Source organism: Rattus norvegicus, chromosome 2 (genome assembly GCF_036323735.1).
Source record: "Rattus norvegicus strain BN/NHsdMcwi chromosome 2, GRCr8, whole genome shotgun sequence".
Classification (NCBI taxonomy): Eukaryota; Metazoa; Chordata; class Mammalia; order Rodentia; family Muridae; genus Rattus; species Rattus norvegicus.
The window spans coordinates 221319098-221325274 of NC_086020.1; the positions used below are offsets into that span (position 1 = coordinate 221319098).

General features: G+C 42.9%; 1 non-coding gene across 1 annotated transcript; it reads left to right on the forward strand.

Moving 5' to 3' along the window:
- The first annotated feature begins 5785 nt into the window (after nt 1-5785).
- Trnak-uuu (transfer RNA lysine (anticodon UUU)) lies at nt 5786-5858 on the forward strand. Its single transcript has one exon. It is a non-coding gene; the product is annotated as a tRNA-Lys (tRNA).
- The last annotated feature ends 319 nt before the right edge of the window (nt 5859-6177 follow it).

The following is a 6177-nucleotide window of genomic DNA, read 5'->3' on the forward strand; positions in this document are numbered from 1 at the left end:
CAGACGAGAGGACCGAGAGGACTGGGAAATGGAAGAATGAAAACCGCGCAGTAGCCTGACGCAATACTGGAGTTGAGCAACCCCGCGTACTCCCCCGGGGGCGTGGGAAACAGCCCTCGAGCCTCCGCATTGGACAATTTATAGCCGGGCATCCTGAAGGGAATAGAGTGAAGAGTAATTTGCTAAATACACCTGAGTCTCAAGCCGGGCAGGCTTTAGGATGGCCCCACATGCCAAGATCAAAACAGATATTCATAGCGTTAACCCTCAATTACAAAGAATTAAATTAGTACCGAGCACACTCACAGTTGGGGGAGATAGGAAGCACTTGCAGTCCATTTCTAGAGTCAGACAGATGTGTTTGCATGCAAACAGATTAGATGTCAAACGCTCTGTTACTCTCCTGTCACCATTCACAGGATATAGCTGCCTCACTAAACAGAAAGGGAGGAGTCAGGACACTGAAGCCTTAGAACCCAGCTCACTCTTCTTTCTGATACATGTTGGTGCCTCTATTGAACAAGTGAATCACTTGAGGATCTTTTTAAAATGCAGGTTCTGAATGGCTCATTTGGGGCTAGCCCGATATTCCCCATTTATTTATGTATTTGAGGCAAGATCTTATTATGTTGACCTCGCTGGTCTCAAATTTTGAATGATTTCAAATGATCCTCCTGTCTCAGCTCCTAAGTATCTGGGAGTCCAGTGCAGTACAGAGTCCAGGATAGCTTCTGCGTTTGTTGTTGTGGTTGTGATGATGATGACGATGTTCTGTTGGTTGAGGCAGGGAGGCTCTCACACTGTAGCTTACAGTTACAACTCACCAACTCACCGTGTAGCTCAAGACACCTCTTTTTTTTTTTTTTTTTTGGTTCTTTTTTTCGGAGCTGGGGACCGAACCCAGGGCCGGAGCTGGGGGCCGGAGCTGGGGGCCGAACCCAGGGCCTTGCGCTTCCTAGGCAAGCGCTCTACCACTGAGCTAAATCCCCAACCCCCTCAAGCCACCTCTTGAGAAGATCCTTCAGCCTCAGCCTCCTGGATGCTGGGATTACAGGCCTGAGCCACCACTGTCAGCTTAGAGTCCATGTTTTTCATGAGCTTCCAGGTGATGCTGGTCCTGGTCTATGGGCTGTATGTTGAGTTGTATTAACTGAAGTTTCCAGGAGAGAGGAGGGAGGGAAGGAGGGAGGGAGAGAGGGAGAGAGGGAGGGAGGGAGGGAGGGGGAGGGAGGAAGAGAGAGAGAGACAGAGACAGACACAGAGGCAGAGACAGACAGCAGAGAGAGAGAGAGAGAGAGAGAGAGAGAGAGAGAACTATACCCAAGTTAAAAAAGATGCTACAAGATCAAATCAAATGACCACGCCTCTGATAATGGAGAGTTGGTAAAGTTAAATTATCTTGGGCTAACTTTAATTCCTCTGAAAGCCATTCATTATCTACCACTGCGCATGCTCTAACATCCTCGAGACTGTCAAAGCCTTTAAAAACGTCTGGGCACGGTGGCCCATGCCTGTAAACCAGCACTTGGGAGGCAGAGGCAGAGGTATGTGGATCTGTGAGCTTGAGGCCAGCCTGGTCTGCAGAGAAAGTTCCAAGACAGCCAGAGATACACGGAGAGACCCTGTCTCAAAAACCAACCAACCAACCAAAAACAGAAATACCAAGAAACAAACAAACTGACCCTGAAAACTTCTTCTGGGACTGGAGAGAGTGACTCAGATTTGGGTCCCAGCACCCACAAATTCACTCACAACCACCTGAAACTGAAGTCTGGGGGATGATCCAACAGGGAGGAAGGGTCTGACGGCAGCATGTGAACTTTGGGAGGTCACAAACTGACTATAGAAAATGAATTTTCATAGACGATGTATCATTCTTTTCCTCTCTTTGGATTTAGTCATTTCAAATGGGTTGATTGAGTATAATTCATTATCAATGTTTTAGTTCTCTGCTTTTACTAGTTGCCTCAAACAATTTGTCTTACTACTGCTTTCAAATTTCTTTTGATTTGTCAATGATGTAGACATTAAGGTGACTATCTATAATGTGTTGTTATTGTTGTTTGTTTGAAAGTCTCACTGTGTAGTCCTTGCTAGCCTAGAACTCACTATGTAGTCCAGGCTGGCCTCCAATTCTTTTTTTTTTTTTAAGGTTTATTTAATTATTACAAGTACACTATAGCTGTCTTCAGACACACCAGAAGAGAGCATCAGATCTCATCACAGATGGTTGTGAGCCACCATGAGGTTGCTGGGATTTGAACTCAGGACCTCTGGAAAAGCAGTCTTAACTGCTGAGCCATCACTCCAGACCATCAGACCAGGGGCTGGAGAGCCCCTGGTCTCCAACTCTTGCTTCAACTTTCCCAGTAGATCCCTTCGGACCTGAGGAGAGCTGAGGAGCTGAGGGTTATCCTCAGACTAGCCTGGTTTGGCTTCAAACATCCATACTACCACCTAAGGGCTGCAGAATGCTGCAGAAGTCTTATGATCATCATGTGTGCTCTCTCCTGCCATCTACTGGGAACAGGAGAAACTGACACACGATTCCTCAAGAGCAAATTAAAGGACATTCACAAAAGGCATTTTGTATTATAAGGTATTTGTTTACATTTTTTCTCACTGAAAAGGTAAATTCAGGGCTGGAGAGATGGTTCGGTGGCTAAGAGGTCTGATGCTCTTCCAGAGGACCTGGGTTTGATTCAGGATATCCACTGATATCCACTCACAACCTGTCTCAGGGGATCTGATTCCAAGGGCATCGGGAATGTTTGTGATGTACATACAGACATTCAGGTAAAACACCCATTTAAAAACAACCTTAAAATACAACAAAATCAAACTTAGGTATGTGAAGAAATGTGAAGTTAAACAAATCAAAAACAAAAAACAAAAACAAAACAAAACAAACAAAAACCCAGATATAGCATTTCTTCCTTTAGGACTCCTGACCAGATCTGGGGCTTTGTGTGATTTACTCCCAGAGAATCTCATCTGCCAAAAGCCTGTCTTCTAATCTTCATGTTTTAGCCTGCATTGAACTATCTTTATTACCTCCCCCATCGAAATAATACCGGCTTAAAGAATGGTAAGCCAGGTATGGCGATAATACGTCCTAAAATCCTAGTACTCCAGAGATAGAGGAGAATGATCATGAGTCCAGGGCCTGCCTGGGCTACATAGAGAGAAAAGAAGATCTTGGTTGGAGAGATCGCACGTGAAGAGCACTGGCTGCTCTTCTAGAGAATGCAGGCGAACTCCCCAGTGCCCACACGGCTGCTCACAACCATCTTACCCCCACATCCAGGGCTTCCAGAATTCTCCTCTGCCCTCCAAGGACACTAGGGCAGGTGGTGCAGACAAAGCGTCTATACACTTAAAGTTGGGGAGAAAAGAATTAAGAAACAATTGTTAAAAATATCAATTCAGGACTGGAGGAATCCCAGCAGCCACATGGTGGGTAACAACTATCTGTTATGGGATCCAGTGCCTCTTCTGGTGTGTCTGAATACAGCTACAGTGTACTTACATAAAATGAATACATAAACCTTTAAAAATATCAATTCTATTAGAGAGAATATCATACTACATTTGCAAAGTGCCCACTGAGATCCACCTTGGAAGTGCAGTTACAGACTCTATAAGATGCCTGGTATTTGAACTCAGGACCTCTGGAAGAGCAGTCAATGCTCTTAACCATTGAGCCATCTCTCCAGCCCTCAGTCTCGTTTACTTACACCAAAAATTATGTCCACCCCAGACCACCACTGGGCTACATACTGTCAAGATGGAAATCCAACCCAAGGCCTCATGCAAGCAAGATAAGAACTCTACCAACTGAGCCACACCCCCGGGCCCTCAAGCATTTGTTTTTTTTAACAACTTCATGTTCGTTTTGTTTGGCTATGGGAAGGTTTAGGAAATGAAATGCACTATTTTTATCCAGGTTGACCTGAAATCTATGGCAATCTCCCTGCCTCCGTCTTCTAAGTGCTGGAGTTATTGGGGACACGCCACTAGACTGGGCTTCTATTACACGGTTTTTTGTTTGTTTTTACTTTTACAAAACGGCAATTTGAAAAACTGCCATGTAATAATTGTACATTTTTGGGATATTGTGTGATAGTTGATACTTGCCTATCATGTGTTGATCAAATCCTCTTTCAAAACTGACATGCAATAATTGTATATATTTGGGGGTACAATGGGATAGTTTAGTACTTACATATGAGTTTCTCAAACCTGTGGAAGTTTATTTGTATGTGTATCTGTGAGTTATTTTTTTATTTGAATGTGTGTGTGTGGTGTACATTTGTGCGTCTTTCATACCTCGTGGCCACTTTGAGGGAACATTTACCATGTTCTGGCATATATATATATATAATATATATATATGAATATATTTATATTCACACATCATTTACACATAGTGTAATAACTGAAAAGTCATTCTAAACACGAGACGGCTGAGATCCAAATGCTCTTCCCCAAGACTGTGTATTACTAGCAGGAGCCTCACATGAAGAACGGGAGTTGCCCCACAGACTCTAGAGTCCAGCCAGATGTTCAGTCTCCAGCTGCAGCCGATGTTAATGAGCAGAATTCCCACCCCCCAGCCTCAGCTGGGCTTGCCAAAGAGGAGATTGCAATATCTTGGGGAATGGCTCCCAAGCTAGGAGCTTCAAAGAATGTTACAGGGGACAACAGCATCAAAACAAAACAGCCCCCTAAATTAAACACCTCACCTCCAAAATTGTGCCCCCCAAAACAAAAACAAACATGCCACACGCAGAAAAAAAATCTAATCAAAACCTACCTTACCAAACTTACTAAGAGCCTGGTTAATACAATTTGGTTTAATTAAGAACCAGAAAATGTGATCCTAGCTAAGTTACTAAAAAATACTTAACATATTTAATGGGTTTTTAAATTTTAAATTGAAATTTCTAAAATTGGAAAAAAAGTAAGAATATTATTAGAGGTCTTTTACACAAAGATCAACATTTGAGGCTTTAACATGCAAGTATCCTCTTCCACTTTAAAGACTTAACTTTTAATTGGTTTTTGAGATAGGGTCTCATTGTGTAGTTGTGGCTGGGCTGAAACTCATTATACAGATGAAGCTGGCCTTGAACTCACAGAGATCTGACTGTCTCTGACTGCTGAGTGGCAGGACTAAGGGCATGAGCTACAACACTCACTTAAAAGTGAGGTTTTTTTTTTAAAGGACATTTGATGTGTTTCATTGAAACCCAATACAGAAAAGTACATGGATATAAAATATTCATGGTATATTCTACATATTCTAAAATATATCTAGGTAAAAGATGATCTAAATGGAATTGCCAAATCAAGTAGCAGACGCAGCCCCACTTGGACATCTCATTACCCAATGAAGCCTCCAGTTATGGAAATACATTACACCCAATCAAGTTGTTCCCATAGAGGGCCTTAAAGAAACCTACACAAAATTAGACTGTTTCCAAGTTTATTGGTTGCTCTCCACAAACTGATGGTAAGGTCCTATTTCTGAAGATAATACTTACACAACTCACTGACCATAGAAGAGTTAAGCCTATACCTACCAAGAGCCTTCAACTCTACGGAAGAGAGTTCATAGTCCCAAAAGGTATTCGACATACTACCAAAGGATAAGGGTGAACAGCAACCCATCTACAGAGCCTTTGACATACAGTGATGACCTGTATGCAAGACATGCTAGTGGTGCAAAGCTTGTGGAACTAACAAACCAATATCTCCGTGGATATAAGGTCCCACTCTATGAGCCTGGATAGCTCAGTTGGTAGAGCATCAGACTTTTAATCTGAGGGTCCAGGGTTCAAGTCCCTGTTCGGGCGCTACTGTTTTCTTTTAGAAAGTTCTTAGGACAATTAGGTTTAGGTTGCTAGACACATCTGTTTAAAGAAAGAAATGTTAAAAAAAGGGGGGGGGAGGGGCTGGAGAGATGACTCAGTGGTTAAGAGCACTGGCTGCTCTTCAAAAGGTCCTGAGTTCAATTCCCAACAACCACATGGTGGCTCACAACCATCTATAATGAGATCCAATGTCCTCTTCTGGTGTGTGTGAAGACAGCGACAGTGTACTTATATATAATAAATAATAAACCTTTAAAAAAAAATAAAGTCCCACTCTGTGAGATGTAGCCCATCCCCCACA